Genomic DNA, 19,322 nt, shown 5'->3' on the forward strand with positions numbered 1-19,322 from the left:
ACCAAAGAAGTTTCTCCTCATGTTGAGGTGGAACCTCCTGGGTTCCAGCTTGTCCCTGTTGGTCCTTGTCCTGTCCCTGGGCACCACCACACAGAGCCTGGCCCCTTCCTCCTGACCCCCACCCCTCAGCTATTGATAGACATTGATCAGATCCCTCTCAGCCTTCTCCTCCCCACACTAAGCAGCCCCAGGGCTCTCAGTCTCTCTCCACAGCAGAGCTGTTCCAGTCCCTTCAGCATCCTCACAGCCTCCACTGGACTCTCTCCAGCAGGTCTCTGTCTCTTGACCTGGGGAGCCCCAAACTGGACACAGCATTGCAGGGGTGGTCTCAGCAGGGCAGAGCAGAGGGGCAGCAGAACCTCCCTGGCCCTGCTGGCCACACTTTTCTTGCTGCACCCCAGGACACCATTGGCCCTCTGTGCCCCAAGGGCTCATTGCTGTCCCATGCAGAACTTGCTGCCCACCAGCACCCCAAGCTCTTTCTCCATGGAGCTGCTTCCCAGGAGGTCACCTCTAGTCTGCACTGGTGTCTGCTGTTGTCCCTCCCCAGCTGCAGGACTCTGCCCTTGTCCTTACTGAACCTCAGGAGGTTCCTCTCTGCCCAGCTCTCCGCCTGCCCAGGTCTCACTGGATGGCAGCACAGCCTGAGGGGGTCTCAGCCACCCCTCCAGTTTGGTGTCAGCAGCAAACTGGCTGAGGGTCCACTCTCATCCAGGCTCTTGATGAAGTTGCTGAACAAGACTGGACCCAGCACTGACCCCTGGGGACCACCACTGGCCACAGGCCTCCAACTGGACTCTGCCCCCCGGGTCACAACCCTCTGGGCTGTGTTGTTCAGCCAGTTGTCAACTCACCTCAGTGCCCACTCTTGCAGCTGACACTTCCTGAGCTTGCCTACAGGGATGCTGTGGGAGCGTGTGCCAAGCCTTGCTGAAGTCAGGTACACAGCACCCCCTGCTCTCCCTGTGCCTGCCCACAGTCAGCCCCTTGCAGAAGGTTACCAGAGCAGTCAAACACAAATCCCATTGCAGATCCACACTGGCTGCTCCTGCTCACCTTCTGACAGCTTCTACCCATTCCAGGCTTTCTTCTCCTTCCACCACCCCCATGCTCCACCAATCTATTCCATGTCTCATGGATCAGAGGAGACTGGGCCCAGCCATGAGCAGAACTTCCCTGGCTCATGAACTGCTCCCTGGAGGAGCAGTGCAGGAGGTGCTGGTGGCACCTTGTGCTGGGCTAGAGAACTCCTCTGCCAACTCCTTCTTGTTGTCTCCTCAAAGCAACACCTGCAGCATCCTGCTGGACTTGGTGTCTCTGTCAGGAGTCTGCACTTCAGATCTCAGCATTACTCAGGGGTAAGCTCCCAGAGTCTGACACAACTGCCTGAGACACTGCAGACTGCAGCAGCTGACAGCAGCAGAGGGACTGCAGAATTGTGCTCTCCAGTATCAGACACAGATTGCAGCAGGTTGGAAAGGATCCTCCAAGAGCATCTTGTCCAACCCCCTGCAGGCAGCAGGGACACCTCCAGCTACAGCAGGCTGCCCAGGGACACATCCAGGCTGATCTTGGACAGAGCCTCAACCCCATCCCTGGGCAGCCTGTTCCAGTGTCTCCCCAGCCTCACTGGGCACAACTTCCTCCTGATGTCCAACCTAACTCTGCTCTGCTCCACTTTCAAACCACTGCCCCTGGTCCTATCCCCACAGCCCCTTCTGAACAGTCCCTCCCCAGCCTGCCTGCAGCTCCCCTGCACAGATTGAAATGCAGCTCTAAGGTCTGCCTGCAGCCTTCTCTTCTCCAGGCTGAACAGCCCCAACTCTGCCTGTCCCCATAGCAGAGGTTCTCCAGCCTCATCTGGGAATGGGATCATCTTTGTGGACCCTCTCCAGCAGGTCCATGTCCCTCTTGTGCTGGGGGTCACAGGCACACAGCACCTTGTTAGGCTTGAGGTTTGAGACCTCCTCTGTCTCTTGTCCTCCCTTGTGTAGCCAAGCAGGGCAGGAGAGAGCTGCAGCTTGGTAACTAGACTGACCCAGCTTCAGCAGAGGTCCGGCCCAGTTCTGTTTGCTGAGCAATCCAGAGCCCCTTGCTCTGAAGGCTGGCAGAGCAGAACACCATTGCTCCTTTAATCACACTCAAACAAGACTTGGGGCTTTGACTACAGAGCTGCCAGCCTGCTCTGCTGCTATGGCAACAGACTTTTAAAAACTCTGCTCTTTAATAACCATCATCATCAAAAAAAATGCAGGGTGCTAGAAGAGAGACTTCATTGTGACAGGATTCCATCCCCCCTCCTTAAGTTTTTCTAAGAAGAAAAGACTGCAGCAGTCTGCTGGAACATGGGAGCAGGCCTTGCTGAGAGAAACCAGAGCTGCTGCTGCTGCTCCTCAGCATCCCTCAGCTGCTTCAAACTAAGCCCCATGAGAAACTGGGAAATCCCCCAGCCCTGACCCCTGCAGGAATAGGAACTGTGCAGAAGCTCAGCAGCCACCACAGCAAGACTGGTACTGGTCCTGTGCTGGCATGCTTAAGCCCTGTGTGGTGATAGGATATGGAGTGATGGCGTCCAACTGGAAGATGCTAGAAGCACACACGAGGCATTAGGGAGAAATTCTTCCCCATGAGGGTAGGGAGGCATTGGAACAGGTTGTCCAGAGAAGCTGTGAAGGTTCCAAGCCTGAAGGTGTTCAAAGCCAGGCTGGATGGGGCCTTGAGCAAGCTGGGCTAGTAAGAGATGACCCTGCTCACAGCAGGGAGTTGGAACTGGATGATCCTTAAGGTCCCTTCCAACCCAAACCATTTTATGAACCTATGTTTTAAACTCCACCACCATCTCATGGACTCACAGAATTGTTTGGGTTGGAAAAGGCCTCTGAGCTCACCCAGTCCAACCAGCAGCCCAGCCCCACCATGGCCACCAAACCCTGGCCCCAAGTGCCATGGCCACAGGGTTCTGGAACACCTCCAGGCATGGGGACTCCACCACCTCCCTGGGCAGCCTGTGCCAATCCCTGACCAATCTTGCAGAAAAGAAATGTTTCCTCATCTCCAACCTAACCCTCCCCTGGGGCAACTTCAGGCCATTTCCTCATCTCCCATCACTGGTTACTTGGAAGAAGAGCCCAACCCCCACCTGGCTCCAGCCTCCTCTCAGGGAGCTGCAGAGAGCAATGAGGTCTCCCTCAGCCTCCTCTTCTCCAGACTAACCAACCCCAGCTCCCTCAGCTGCTCTTCCCCAGCCCTCTTCTCCAGACCCTTCTCCATTTCTAACCCCTCAAAGCTCCTTTGGAGACTTCTGGGCTTCTAAAGCCCCAGCTGGGAACTAAGCAAAGTGCTTCTCTTCAGAGATGGGGAGAGAGGACAACAGCAGAGCCCCAGCTCACTTTGGGGGCCCAGGCTTTCAGGTGATTTTTGCCACCCCTCACCTGGTGCTCCCCTGGCCCTGCCTGCACAGGAGGTGTTTGCAGATAGGGAGACAGAGGCTGTGTGTCTTGGGGAATGAAGTCACAGAGCAAAAAAGAGAACAAAGAGAAGAGAAGGCAGCAAATGCAGAATGTCCTCTTCCAGGGCTGCAAGGAGCAGTGCACAGAACAGGCAGGGACTCAGAGCCAGATGAGGAGTTACTGCCTGTGCAGGAGAGTGCAGGGAAACTGGAAATGAGCTGTCAGTGATCTGATAAACTGCCCACAGTGCTACACTGTCTGGGGAAGAGGAGGCTGAGGGGAGACCTCATTGCTCTCTACAGCTCCCTGAAAAAAGGCTGCAAAGAGATGGGGGCTGGGCTTTGCTCCCTACTCTCAGGTGATAGGACAAGAGGAAATGGCCTCAAGTGGTGCCAGGGGAGGATCAGTGTGGGTATTAAAAGAAATTTCTTACCCAAAAGGATTCTCAAACACTGGAACAGGTTGCCCACGAGGTGGGAGTCCCCATGCCTGGAGGTGTTCCAGAAACCCATGGCCATGGCACCTGGGGCCATGGTTTGGTGGCCATGGTGAGGTTGGGTTGGGGGTTGGACTGGGTGAGCTCAGAGGACTTTTCCAACCCAAACAGCTCTGATGCTAAGCTGCCTGCCTGAAAAAGGCACTTTCTGTATAAGTGAAGGTTTAAGCTGCAAGTTCCAGGAGGCCTCAGGGCAGGGCACTGCCTGTGTTGTGTTTTGGGCAGCTGAGCTCCAGCCACCCAAGGCAGCCATGCCCTGTGCTGCAGCAGGTCCTTGGCTGGGCATTGGGAGTGTGAGCCACTAATGATCTGCCAAGAGCAGAGCTGTGTAACAGCCAGCATAAAACATGCAATGTACCATAAGTAATTAAATCACAAGCTGCTACAAAAAGATCTAAACCAGAGAGACAGCCCAGAGAAAGTGAGCTGATGGCAGATGACCTTTCCAAGCTCTGCAGCAATGCATCCTGAGTGCCTGGGAGGGTGACAGATGAAAGCTGCTGACAAACATTAGCCTCAAGTGACTGAGAAACTGTCTTGGCTTTGTTCAGGGCAGAGCAGCACTTGAGAGGACTGGGGCTGAGTGCTCTGTTACCACACCTGTGACAAAGCACAAATGCAGGCTGGGTGAGGAGTGGCTCCAGAGCAGGCTGCAGGAGAAGGCCTTGGGGGTGTCAGGTGGTGACAAACTCCCCAGGAGCCAGCAATGGTCCCTGGCAGCCCAGCAGGCAGCTGTGTGCTGAGCTGCATCCAGAGCAGGGAGAGCAGCAGCACAGGGAGGGGATTCTGCCCCTCTGCTCTGCTCTGCTCAGACCCCACCTGCAGCACTGCCTCCAGCTCTGGGGCCCACAGCACAAGAAGGACCTGGAGCTGATGGAGAGGGTCCAGAGGAGGCCACCAAGATGATCAGAGGGCTGAGAACCTCCCCTGTGGGGACAGGAGAGTTGGGGCTGTTCAGGCTGGAGAAGAGAAGGCTGCAGGGAGACCTTAGAGCAGCTTCCAGTACCTGAAGAGGGCTACAGGAGAGCTGGGGAGGGACTTGTGACAAGGGCTGGGTGTGACAGGACAAGGGACAATGGCTTTGAGCTGGGAGAGGGGAGACTGAACCTGGAGATGAGGAAGAAATTCTTAGCAGTGAGGGTGGTGAGACACTGGCACAGGATGCCCAGGGAGGCTGTGGCTGTCCCCTCCCTGGAGGTGTTCAAGGCCAGGCTGGATGAGGCCTTGAGCAAGCTGGGCTGGTGGGAGGTGTCCCTGCCTGTGGCTGGAGGGATCAGGACTAGAGGATTTTGAAGGTCCCTTCCAATATTAACCATCCTATGCATCTATGAAGCTCTTCCTCTAGCTCCCCATGCCCTTCCTAACAGCAGCTGTCACCACCCAAGCATCCCTGCAGCCCCAGCAGAAGACACTGCAGCAGAGCTCTGGCAGTGCTACCCACAGAGAGTGGCAGCAGACAGCCCCCAAGCTGCACTTACAGGAGGCCTTCTCTGCTGTAACTGCACAACCCCAGGAACTGCTTTGGTAGGTGTGCAGCTCTCCCTGCTTGTCACCTTGACAAGAACCAGGATGCTGCATCACACCATCCACTACCTCAGCTCCAGCAGCTCCAGCCATCCCCCTCCTCCATTCCCCTCCCCCACAGGCTCAGCACCTCCCAGGAGGAAGACTGGACAACTGCTGGCTGACCAAATACCTAAACCAAGCAATCTCTCATGGAATCATGGGTTGGAAAAGTCCTCTGAGCTCACCCAGTCCAACCAGCAACCCAACCCCACCATGGCCACCAAACCATGGCCCCAGGTGCCATGGCCACAGGTTTCTGGAACACCTCCAGGCATGGGGACTCCACCACCTCCCTGGGCAGCCTGTGCCAATCCCTGACCACTCTTGCAGCAAACAAATTTTTCTTCAGCTCCAACCTAACCCTCCCTTGGCACAATTCTAGGCCATTTCCTCTCCTTCTAGCACCTGAGACTGGGGAGCAGAGCCCAACCTGGCTGCAGCCTCCCCTCTCAGGGAGCTGTAGAGAGCAATGAGGTCTCCCTCAGCCTCCTCTTCTCCACACCAGACACCCCCAGCTCCCTCAGCTGCTCCTCCCCAGCCCTCTTCTCCAGACCCTTCCCCAGCTTTGCTGCCCTTCTCTGGACCTGCTCCAGCACAGCTTCACAGATTGCACTGGATTGGGAGGGACCTCCAAGGGCATCTTGTCCAACCCCCTGCAGGCAGCAGGGACACCTCCAGCTACAGCAGGCTGCTCAGGGACACATCCAGGCTGATCCTGAATGTCTCCAGGGACAGAGCCTCAGCCACATCCCTGGGCAGCCTGTTCCAGTGTCTCAGTGTCCTTGTTGTGGTGAGGTCCCCAAACCTTTGGCCAATATTTTTTTCTGCACTAAACATCCTGAGGAAGTTAGTTCTCAGGAGAATTCTGTATTTTATTTCAGGAAGCAAGCAGCAGAGATCTGCACACCCAAGTCCCAAGATCTCTCCAGCAACTCTCCCCCAGTCTGTCCCCTTGTGCCAGCCACGGGAGTGCCCAGCAGCAGACTCATGCCACCAGCACTCCCCACACATCTCTGTGGTTCCAGAGCAGCCACTCTGCCCTTGCACAAGGAAGCTCCACTCCCCTCTCAGCCCTGATTTGCCTGGGAAATACAGTTCTGGACACTCCTCTCTCACTCAGGAGGAGATTTCCCAAGACCATTGCAGACTCTCTCTCCCCACAGGCAGCTCAGGATCCCATTTCCTTCCCTTGCAGGAACCCAGCTGGCAGCTGGTAACCTGTGAGGAGAGCTCTCACACACTGCTCAGCTCTAACCTCCCCCACCACTCCTGGGGGCAGCCCCCACATCTTGGGTTTCAGTTAATCCACTTGGATCCCATTCCCAGGATGGAAAACCTGCACTGCTGACAGCTGGGTGATGCCCCAGAAATGCTCTGCAGGAATGATCTCAGCTCTCACAGCATCTGGTGCTCCTCCATCTGCCTCAGCACAACACTAAGGATCAGCTGCAGGGCACAAGGAGCTCTGGAGTCTGGAACCCTTCCATGCAAGGCAAGAGGTGCTCCCCAGATGAGTCCCTACACAAACAACTCCCCTGACTGATGGCAGCTTCAGCCTCCCAGTCTGGTCACAGAACAGCACAGCTGCAAAGGAGCTTTACAGCATTGAGAGACACTTAAAAGTTGGTTCTGAGCTTGCTGGGCTAAGACTTGGCTTTAATTTTGTTCAAAAGCTTAAAAGAACCAAATTATGGTTCTCTAAACAGCACCACAGACTGGGTTGGGTTGGAAGGGACCTCAAAGCTTATCCAGTTCCACACCCCAGCCATGGGCAGGGACACCTCCCACCAGCCCAGCTTGCTCAAGGCCTCATCCAGCCTGGCCTTGAACACCTCCAGGGAGGAGGCAGCCACATTCTTCTTGGGCAGCCTCTTCCAGTGTCTTCCCACCCTCACTGTCAAGAATTTCTTCCTCATCTCCAGTCTCAGTCTCCCTTCTTGCAGCTTCAATCCATTGCTCCTCATCTTACCACTACAAGTCCTTGTAAGAAGTCCCTCCCAAGCCTTCCTGTAGCCCCTTCAGGTACTGGAGAAAAAAAAAAAATACAACACTGGGATGTTCCCCAGCAACCTGCCACTGCTGAGCCCAAAAGGATCAGACCTCTGCCCAAGGTTGTAGAAAGGTTTATCTTATGTGGCTATCACCACAAAAAAATGGCAAGAATCACAGAATCATGGAATGGTAGGGGTTGGAAAGGACCTCTGAAGATCACCCAGCCCAACCTCCTGCAGGATCACCTTCAAACAGATCCCACAGGATCACATCCAGGCAGACCATCAAAGTCTCCAGAGATGGAGACTCCACCTCCTCTCCGGGCAGCCTGCTCCAATACTCAAGCACCCTCAAAGTCAAGAAATTCCTCCTCATGTCCAGATGGAATTTCCTGTATCCAAGTTCATGTCCACTGCCCCTTGTCCTGTCACTGGGGACCACTGGGAAGAGTCTGGCCCCAGCCCCTGGGCCCCCACTCCTTACATATTTGTAAGCATTGATCAGATCCCACTCAGCCTCCTCTTCTCCAGGCTGCCCACCCCCAGCTCTCAGCCTCTCCTCACAGGAGAGCTGTTCCAGGCCCCTCAGCACCTCAGTGACCCTGCACTGGGCTCTCTCCAGTAGTTCTTTGTCCTTCTTGAGCTGGGGTGCCCAGAACTGGACCCAGTACTCCAGATGTGGCCTCATCAGGGCAGAGTAGGCCACACTCCTCCTAAAGCACCCCAGGATGTCCACAAGGGCACATTGCTGCCCCGTGGCCATCCTCTTGTCCACCAGGACTCCCAGACCCTGTTCCCTAGAGCTGCTCTCCAGCAGCTCACCCCTCAGCCTGTGCAGGTCTCACAGGATGGCAGCACAGCCTGAGGGGGTGTCAGCCACCCCTCCCAGTTTCCTGAGGGTCCACTCTGTGCTCTCATCCAGACCACTGATGAAGACACTGACCAAAAGTGGACCCAGCCCTGAAGAATGCAGACTCAATGCAATGAGAGATCCAGAGAGCCTCTGAAAGGCTAAGGATAATGCCAGATGCTGTGACACAGCCCAGCCCAGGCTGCAGTGGCAGGTTCACCATGAGTGGGGGACATGCCAGCTGGCTCCTGACCCCTCACCTCTCCACAGAGGCAGAGAGATGCTTCCTGAGGGATCAGCTCCCAAGCCAGGGCAGTGTCAGCTACACATTGGTGTAACCCCTGCATACTGCACTGAAACTACAACTGCTCCCACACCTGGAGTCCTGGCCTCAGCTTTGGGCTCCTCACTCCAAGAAGGACATTGAGAGGCTGGAGCAGGTCCAGAGAAGGGCAACAAAGCTGGGGAAGGGTCTGGAGAAGAGGGCTGGGGAGGAGCAGCTGAGGGAGCTGGGGGTGTTTGGTGTGGAGAAGAGGAGGCTGAGGGAGACCTCATTGCTCTCTGCAGCTCCCTGAGAGGAGGCTGGAGCCAGGTGGGGGTTGGGCTCTGCTGCCTAGGATCAGGTGACAGAAGGAGAGGAAATGATCTCAAGTTGCCCCAGGGGAGGTTTAGGTTGGACTGAAAGGCTTCTCAACTGGCACAGGCTGCCCAGGTTGGTGGCTGAATGCCCATCCCTGGAGGTGTTTCCCAGAGGCAGAGCTGTGGTGCTGAGGGCCATGGCTTAGCCCCAGCCTGGGCAGAGTTAGGGAAGGGTTGTGCTGGATGCTCTGAAAGGCCTTTTCCAACCCAAAGGATTCTGCCATCTTACCACAGGAGCTGCCCTGTCCCACTAAACTCCCTGCAGCATTCCCACACTGCAAAGAGACATCACAGCCACAAAGATCTTTCCCAGCTGTTACTCTCACCTCACCACCATCACCTGTGCCACTTACTTCCCACCCTTCTCCTCAAACATCACCTACCAGCATTTCCACAGGAGTATCTCTGCCACTTCCCTCTCCCACAGCAGGCTCTGCCCTGTCTCTATCTCATCTCCAGCCTCCCCTGTCCCAAGTTCTGCACCAGGAGGGTGGTGGAACACTGGAACAGATTGCCCAGGGAGGTGGTTGAGGCTCCATCCCTGGAGCTATTGAAGGTGAGGCTGGACAGGGCTGTGGGCAACCTGATCTAGTGGAGGATGTCCCTGCTGAGTGCAGGGGGGTTGGACTGGATGAGCTTTGGAGGTCCCTTCCAACCCAGACTCTGTGATCAGCCACACCAGCCACTCCTGGGCAGCCTCTGCAACACACAGGGGCAAGGTGACACCTTCCTGGATCCCCATGGCAGCAGGAGGCAGAAGCCCATGAAGCAGCTCAGAACAGAGCTGTGCAGGTAAGAGGAGCTGTCACCCTGGTTAGGCAATGACAGCAGCCTCAGCACTGTGCTGGGAGCCACTTCCCCTGCCTGACAGACACCTCTCTATTGTCACTCTCATTAAGCATCATTATTTTAATGAGCTGATTCTTCCCTGAGTCTGTTCTGAGTTCAGACCTCATGACAGGGAGCCAGCTGCAGTGCTTTCATCAAAAGGAAGCTCCTCCTTAGGTCTACTGAGACCTCACCTGGAGTGCTGGGTCCAGCCCTTGAGCCCTCAACACAAGGACATGGACCTGATGGAGCAGCTCCAGAGGAGGCCATGAAAATGCTCAGGGGGTTGGAGCAGCTCTGCTATGGGGACAGGCTGAGGGAGCTGGGGGTGTGCAGCCTGGAGAAGAGAAGGCTCCAGGGAGACCTTAGAGCAACCTGCCAGGACCTGAAGGGGGCTACAGGAAGGCTGCAAAGAGACTGTTTGCAAAGGGCTGCAGGGACAGGACCAGGGGCAATGGCTTCAAAGTAGAGCAGAGCAGATTGAGATTGGATGTGAGGAACAAGTTCTGCACCAGGAGGGTGGTGGAACACTGGAACAGGTTGCCCAGGGAGGTGGTTGAGGCTCCATCCCCGGAGATATTCAAGGTGAGGCTGGACAGGGCTCTGGGCAACCTGATCTAGTGGAGGATGTCCCTGCTGAGTGCAGAGGGCTTGGACTGGATGAGCTCTGGAGCTCCCTTCCAACCCAGACCATTCTGTGATTGTATGAAGGCTGAGATTCAGCAACTTCAACCCCACCTCAGGCAGCAACCTTTACATGCAAGGAACAGGAAACCAGGGAGGTGCAAGCAGAAAGCTTTTCTAGAGAAGGGCTTTTTATCTTTGCAGTGGAGAGCAAAAGAAACTTCTGAAACTCTTCTGCACAAGCCTCAAGTGCAGATGCCACCCTTCCACCACTGCCAGCCTGCCCTTGATCGTTTCCCCTGCAGCTTGGAGCCAGGGAAGGAAGGTTCCCATTGTAGTTACCCAGACACACCATTAGCAGCTGAGCAGCACTTCCCTCCTAATTGATCTGTTCACATGACAAATGATGAACATCTCACTTGTCAGCATCTTAAAGCAGCAGTTTGGAGAGCTGAAGTGTTTGACAGAGCTGCTGGAACATTTGAAGTCTCCCTGCCTCACTCTCCTAATTAACACATGAGCTCCAGAGAGCAGAGCTGACAGCCAGGCAAAGGTAGCAGCTCTGCTCCACTCGGAGGGTTTGAAGATCTGATGTCTGCTCTTAAAAGGCACCAGGAAATTCAATTCAGGCTCTCATACCAGGACCAGTTCCCTGCACTCTCACCCAAGATAGCTGAAAACCCACTCAGCAGAACAATCACAAGACAGCAGCAGCCTTTCCTCCCCTCTGAAAGGACACAAACCTTTGATGCTGCAAGTGGAACACAGGGAGCTGCAGCTCCTTACCTGCCTTCTCTTGCAAGATGTAGGTTACCAGGGGACATCAGACTGCTGGAGGCTGAAGGTACACAGAGCCATACAATGCCTTGGGATGGAAAGGACCTTCAAGATCATCCAGTTCCAATCCCTCTCCCATGGGCAGGGACACCTCCCACCAGCCCAGCTTGCTCAAGGCCTCATCCAGCCTGGTCCAGAGAGGGGGCAGTCACAGCCTCCCTGGGCAACCTGTGCCAGGGTCTCACCACCATCACTCTCAAGAATTTCTTCCTCATCTCCAGTTTCAGTCTCCCCTCTCCCAGCTCAAAGCCATTGTCCCTTGTCCTGTCACACCCAGCCCTTGTCACAAGTCCCTCCCCAGCTCTCCTGGAGCTCCTTCAGGTACTGGGAGGCTGCTCTAAGGTCTCCCTGCAGCCTTCTCCTCTGCAGCCTGAACAACCCCAACTCCCCCAGCCTGTCCCCATAGGAGATATTCTCCAGCCCTCTGATCATCTTGGTGGCCTCCTCTGGACCCTCTCCATCAGCTCCAGGTCCTTCTTGTGCTGTGGGCCCCAGAGCTGGAGGCAGTGCTGCAGGTGGGGTCTGAGCAGAGCAGAGCAGAGCAGAGGGGCAGAATCCCCTCCCTGTGCTGCTGCTCTCCCTGCTCTGGATGCAGCTCAGCACACAGCTGCCTGCTGGGCTGCCAGGGACCATTGCTGGCTCCTGGGGAGTTTGTCACCAACTGACACCCCTAAGGCCTTCTCCTGCAGCCTGCTCTGGAGCCACTCCTCACCCAGCCTGCATTTGTGCTGGGATTGCCCTGACCCAGCTGCAAGACCTTGAACTTCTTTAACTTCATGAGGCTGGTTTGGGCTCAGCTCTGCAGCCTGTCCAGGTCCCTCTGGATGAATCCTTTCCCTCCAAGCTATCGTGGTGGCAAGCAGAGACCTTTCTTACCTCAAAAGTTTTGGAAGAGGAAGAGAAAGCCTCCCAGGTTTAGCTTACGAAAGCAAAGCTTCACATGTCCCATGGCCAAAGCAGAGAGGAAGTGCTGCAGAGTGGGGAGATGCCAGACTGAGACTTGAATGAATTTGACATTTGGACCCAAAGCAGAATTGCCCCAAACCTGTAATGAGGCCAATTACTCACTTCAGCAGTGTCTAAACTCACTGCATGAAGTCTTCCAGCTGATAAAGGCAGCAGATGAAACACTCAAGTGTTTAAAATGAGGCTCTCAATGTTTAAGTGTAGCTTATTTGGAGCACTCAGCACTTGTGCTTGTGTCCAGTGCTGCCTGATCTCACCAGCATTTGTTTGCATGGCAGGCAGACTGCACAGGCCTCTGCTCCTCACACTTCATGGCCTCTAGAAGGCTGCAAGGCAGTTTGACTTCCCAAATTAGTCCTCTCCTAGGCTCTGCATCTTTACTGTCCAAAGCCATCAGCATTTTTGGCTACAGTTGTAGAAACAATTTGAGAGCCCATCTGAAGGCTTCCTCTCTGCATAGCACTCTTCAAAAAACAAAGAAATTTTAGGAGTTCCAAAAGTCACTAAAGGGAATTGAATATTGTGTGGGGAAAAAAAACCCCACCACCTCCAATTTATCTTGTCTAAGCACCAACCTTTGGCTTCTGCAGTCACAGCATACAGGAAAATGGTCAAAACTCTGGGTAGAGCAGCTGAGTGACAGCATCCAGCTGGGCAGACCCACTCCTGTCCTACTAAATGTTTGCATTCTCAGCATCTTTCAAAACCCTGGGCTCAGAGCACCAGCAGCAGCGGAAAATGAAGTTTAGAGCTGCACAGAATTCTGATTGTGCCTTGTAACCCGGGGGTTCTGTTTGCACTGTGCTCATCAGAGAGTCACAGATTGCACTGGACTGGAAGGGACCCTCCAAGGGCATCTTGTCCAACCCCCTGCGGGCAGCAGGGACACCTCCAGCTACAGCAGGCTGCCCAGGGACACATCCAGGCTGATCCTGAATGTCTCCAGGGACAGAGCCTCCACCACCTCCCTGGGCAGCCTGTTCCAGTGTCTCACCAGCCTCCCTGGGCACAACTTCCTCCTGATGTCCAACCTAACTCTGTCCTGCTCCAGTTTCAAACCACTGCCCCTGGTCCTGTCCCCACAGCCCCTTCTGAACAGTCCCTCCCCAGCCTGCCTGCAGCTCCCCTGCAGAGATTGCAATGCTGCTCTAAGGTCTGCCTGGAGCCTTCTCTTCTCCAGGCTGCACAGCCCCAACTCTGATCAGAGGATCATCTTTGTGGCTCTCTCTGGACCCTCTCCAGCAGGTCCATGTCCCCTTGTACTGAGGGCTCACAGGAGCACAGCACCTTGTCAGGCTTGAGTTTTGAGACCTTCTCTGTCTCCTGTCCTCCCTTGAGCAGCCAAGCAGGGCGGGAGAGAGCTGCAGCTTGGTAACTAGACTGACCCAGCTTCAGCAGAGGTCAGGCCTCAGTCTTGTTTGCTGAGCCTTCTCTTCTCCAGGCTGAACAGCCCCAACTCTCTCAGCCTGTCCCCATAGGGGAGGTTCTCCAGCCCTCTGATCATCTTTGTGGCCTCCTCCGGACCCTCTCCAGCAGGTCCATGCCTCTCATGTTGGAGGCCCCAGAGCTGGACAGAGGACCCCAGGTGGAGTCCCTCAAGCTGCTGGCCAGGCTGCTCTTGAGCAGCAGCTGCCTACAGATGCCAGAGCATTACTGCAAGTGTCTAGGACTGAAAACATTTGTGAAGGAGCACAGCTTACAGCTGCCACCTGCCTCTGCACAGAGCTCTGCACAAACACTGCACAGAGACCTGGGGTTTTCAGTTCCACTCTAGAACATATTTAGGGAAAAGCTCTGCTGGTAGTGCTTTATCTTAGAAAAAAAAACAAAACAAAACAAAAGATCTGGAAAGGCCAAAGCAGTTGCATCCATGAATAAACAACTCATTCTCAGACCTGAAGGACCATGAGTGGACCATGAGTTACCACTCTCATTACTTCTGCAATCTGGTAGACAGAGTCCCTTGGTGGGGGCAGTCCTGAGGGGCCACAGAAGCCAGGTGTGGCTCTGGTGAGAGAGGATTCTGCCCTTTGGCTCTGTTCTGCTGAGACCTCACCTCCAATCCTGCCTCCAGCAGGAGGAGGACACAGAGCTGATGGAGAGAGTCCAGAGGAGGCCACAAAGATGATCCAAGGGCTGGAGCAACTCTGCTGTGAGGACAGGCTGAGAGGAGAAGAGAAGGCTCTGGGGGGACCTTAGAGTTGCCTTCCAACACCTGAAGGGATCCTAGAGGAAGGCTGGAGATGGACTTTTCATGAGGGTGAAAGCCTGGCACAGGCTGCCCAGGGAGGTGTTTGCATCCCCTCCCCTGAAGGGGTTTCAAAGAGGCAGAGATGTGATGCTGAGGGCCATAGGTTAGGCCCCAGCCTTGGCAGGGTTAGAGAATGCTTGGATTTGATCCTAATGGTCTTTTCCAAAGGGAATGACTCTGTGACTCTAGGGCCCATGCCCTTTGTCATCACCATGAAGTGTCACAGAATCTCAGAAACATTCAGGTTGGAAAAGAGCCTCAGGATCACCAAGTCCAGCCCAGAACCCTACTCTACAAGGCTCAGCCCTAAACCATAACCCCAAGCACCACATCCAAACCACCTTGAAACACATTCAGGCTTGGGGACTCCACCACCTCCCTGGGCAGCACATTCCAATCCCTGACCACTCTTGCTGGGAAAAAGTGTCCTAGTTGAAGCACTTACTCCTCCTAATCCTAGGCAGGAATAATTTGTGGGTACCACTTCTTCAGTCAGGGGAAAAAAAACCCAAACCCTTCCCTTCTAATCTCCAGCCTCAGGTTATCCAAACTGCTGGTGCACAGAGCACCAAGCAAGGCACCCAACTCTTCAGGTGGTCTTATAGCTCACTGGGGAGTGATGCAAGCCCCTCCAGCACTCAGTGCTCCAGAGTGACCTTCAGCACTCTGCTCATTGTGTTTCCTGTCAGCCCTGCTTCCTTAGGAAAAAAAAAACCCATAGGTCTTGGTTCATTTATTAAGCCACAAGGACTTTTGCTTTTCTTGAGGGGACAAAAAAAAGTCCCAAACACAAAGGCAGTACTTGCCAAGGCAAAGCAGATGATCCTTTCCTTGGCTTCAGATTACCAGGGACTTGTTTTCACTCAGCTGCTGCAAACAATTCCCAAGCTCCCTTGCATCATCTGGTTTGAGAGTTATCACTTACCTCAGCCATTGACACACTCGGGTTCAGAACAGCAACATGATGTAAGCACCCCAAAAAAGGGGCTGGAGAACAGCTCCCAGACTTCACCCACACCACGTCTGCTGCATTGCTTAACATTCCTCAGGGCAGGGATTGTCTCCCTGTGCTCAGCACTGGGGAGGCCACTCCTCGAGTGCTGCTTCCAGTTCTGGGCACCTCACTACAGAGGGGCATTGAGGGGCTGCAGGGGGTGCAGAGAAGGGCAGCTAAGCAGGTGGAGGGCCTGGAGAATGAGTCTGAGGAAGAGCAGCTGAGGGAACTGGGACTGTTTAGTTTGAGGAAGAGGAGGATGAGGGGAGACCTTGTCACCCTGAAAGGACAACAGAGAGCTGGTCTCTTCTCACAAGGAATTAGTGATGGAACAAGGGGATGGCCTCAAGCTGCACCAGGGGAGGGTTAGGCTGGAGGCTGGGCATTAGGAAAAATGTTTTCACTGACAGAGTGCTCAGGGATTGGCACAGGCTGCCCAGGGAGGTGGTAGAGTCCCCATCCCTGGAGGTGTTCCAGAAACCTGTGGCCATGGCTTGATGGCCATGGTGGGGTTGGGTCAGTGGTTGGACTCAATGGTCTTAAAGGGCTTTTCCAACCCAAACAATTCTATCAGTCTACCCTGGCTTCTCAAGACCTGGTTTTGTGGTGAACTTGGCAGAGCAGGGCTGATGGTTGGACCTGATGCTCTCAAGGGTCTGTTCCACCCTGAACAACTCCAGGATTCTGTGACATGGAGGACATTGCATTCACCTCATTACCTACAACTCTGCTCTCCAAGCTTTAGCCAGGAAGGGCATTAAGCCTTACCTCTGGTTTACTGAGGCTGGATGACACCAGAGAACCTGAGCCCACATCCAGATCCCACTGCTTCCTGCCACTGTTCTCTGGATCCAGGGCAGCAATCCGTCCGTCCAGGGTGCTGATGATCACCAGAGACCTGCAGGGTGGAGACACTGTCAGTGCTGCAGCAGACACTCGCTGCCTGCCGGGGCCGCAGCAGACACACAGTGCCTGCCGGGGCCGCAGACCGATGGACTTTGTCTGCTAGCTACTATCTATACTTAATAAAGTCAAACTTCAGCTCTCAGGGGAAGTCTCCATACCCTGCAAACCACCAGTTGCACTCAGGACGTCCCCCTAGGCCACAACAATAGAGCAGAAAAAATGAAGCCCCTGGGCTGGATGTTTCAAACTCATTTCCATACTGTAAGCCACTGTGGGTTTCAGAGGAGGACAGCTAACTTTTTGCTTCCAGGTGCAGGTGTTACCACTGCAACCCTGAATGACATCACCTGCTGAGATATTTATACTCACAGCACAGATCTGACTTCTTTCCAGGCCTTCCACACTTGTCTTTAACACATCCCTTCAAAATCACCTCAGCCTGAAACTCCAGCTCCATGGAGAAGAGCTTGGGGTGCTGGTGGGCAGCAAGTTCTGCATGGGACAGCAATGAGCCCTTGGGGCACAGAGGGCCAATGGTGTCCTGGGGTGCAGCAAGAAAAGTGTGGCCAGCAGGGCCAGGGAGGTTCTGCTGCCCCTCTGCTCTGCCCTGCTGAGACCACCCCTGCAATGCTGTGTCCAGTTTGGGGCTCCCCAGGTCAAGAGAGACAGAGACCTGCTGGAGAGAGTCCAGTGGAGGCTGTGAGGATGCTGAAGGGACTGGAACAGCTCTGCTGTGGAGAGAGACTGAGAGCCCTGGGGCTGCTTAGTGTGGGGAGGAGAAGGCTGAGAGGGATCTGATCAATGTCTATCAATAGCTGAGGGGTGGGGGTCAGGAGGAAGGGGCCAGGCTCTGTGTGGTGGTGCCTAGGGATAGGACAAGGAGCAACAGGGACAAGCTGGAACCCGGGAGGTTCCACCTCAACATGAGGAGAAACTTCTTTGGTGTGAGGGTGCTGGAGGCCTGGAGCAGGCTGCCCAGAGAGGTTGTGGAGTCTCCTTCTCTGGAGCCTTTCCAACCCCACCTGGATGTGTTCTGTGTGCCCTGCCCTGGGTGCCCTGCTCTGGCAGGGGGTTGGTCTGGATGAGCTCTGGAGGTCCCTTCCAACCACTACCATTCTGTGATTCTATGCACCCAGCAAATCAGTACCCAAGAAATACTAAACCCCAGGTAAGTTTTCGACACCTCTGGAGGAAATACTTAAATGCTGGAGCTATGCCAAGTTTTCAGACAAACCAAGTCTCACCTAAGTCCCAGACAGGGCACCAGAACCAATCTCCAACCTCTGCAGATGACAAAACAAAGTGCCTGATGCAGCTTAGCCTGGAAGTAACCTCTCTGGCTGTCGACACAAGGTAATGGCAGGCTAGCAGATTTCTGCAGTGCCTGAAGCTCATCCACTTCAGTCTTGTTTCTTACCCAGCAATACAATCAGAAGAAGCATTTCTGACTGGGCTGCAATTCAAGCATTAAATTAAAAAAATCAACAACTCCCAACAAACCAAAACAACTCAGAGACAAAACACTGACAAGGCAGCTCTGAAGGGCCTTTTTTTATTCCTTGCAGGCTGTTTCCCCCTGCCCTGATAAAGCTGATCTGTATGGACAACAAGTTCTGCATGGGACAGCAATGTGCCCTGGGGGCCAAGAAGACCAAGGGGTCCTGGGGGGCATTCAGAGGAGTGTGGCCAGCAGAGCCAGGGAGGTTCTCCTCCCCCTCTGCTCTGCCCTGATGAGACCTCACCTGGAATATTGCATCCAGGTCTGGGCTCCCCAGTTCAGGAGGGACAGGGATCTGCTGGAGAGAGTCCAAGGGAGGGCTCCAAGGATGCTGAAGGGACTGGAGCACTGCCTGGGGAGGAGAAGCTGAGAGCCCTGGGGCTGTTTAGTCTGGAGAGGAGAAGGCTGAGAGGGATCTGATCAATGTCTATCAATAGCTGAGGGCTGGGGGTCAGGAGGGAGGGGACAGGGACAGGCTCTGCTCAGTTGTGCCCTGGGACAGGACAAGAGGCAATGGATGGAAACTGCAGCCCAGGAGGTTCCACCTCAACATGAGGAGGAACTTCTTGAGTGTGAGGGTCCCAGAGCCCTGGAGCAGGCTGCCCAGAGAGGTTGTGGAGTCTCCTTCTCTGGAGCCTTTCCAGCCCTGTCTGGATGTGTTCCTGTGTGCCCTGTGCTGGATTCTCTGGTCCTGCTCTGGCAGGGGGGGTTGGACTGGAAGCTCTCCAGAGGTCCCTTCCAACCTCTAACATCCTGTGAGCCTGTATGGCAGGTTTGGCTTGCAGCAGGCTCCCCACTCTGCAAAGGCTATGGCAGTGCAGCTTGATCACTTCACAGCCAGCTTGCACTGAGGGAGGCCTGCAGCCAGTGACCCAGAAGGACCTTTCCAGACACTGGACTGAGTGGGAACAAGGAACTGTGCAAACAAACCTGGTTCTGGGTGAGGGTGAAAGGGCAGGGGGTGGCAGTGCAGGCACAGACTTTGGGTGTGACTTGGTTATGTCAAACAAGAAAGGGCACCGAAGTACTGTGGAGAACTGAAGCCAAAGGTCCCACACTGCCAGGGCAGGAAGCTGGGGGACTGTGGACAGGGGAGGAGAGAAGCTGCCATTTTTCTTTAAAGAGGAAAACACTGAAGTCATTATCTTCAAAAACATGCACAAGGACAGGGGGTTCATCACATCACCTACAGCAAAGGTCATGGAAAACACTGCAGCTTCACACAGAAATGTGACCCAAACACTTAGGGAGACCTGATACTGTCATGGAGAAGCTTGAGGGGGGCAAACTGAGACTGGAGATGAGGTTGCCCAGGGAAGCTGTGTCTGTCCGCTCCCTGGAGGTGTTCAAGGCCAGGTTGGATGAGGCCTTGAGCAACCTGGGCTGGTGGGAGGTGTCCCTGCCCATGGCAGGAGGTTGGAACTGGA

Source organism: Indicator indicator, chromosome 23 (assembly GCF_027791375.1).
Source record: "Indicator indicator isolate 239-I01 chromosome 23, UM_Iind_1.1, whole genome shotgun sequence".
In the NCBI taxonomy this organism is placed as follows: Eukaryota; Metazoa; Chordata; class Aves; order Piciformes; family Indicatoridae; genus Indicator; species Indicator indicator.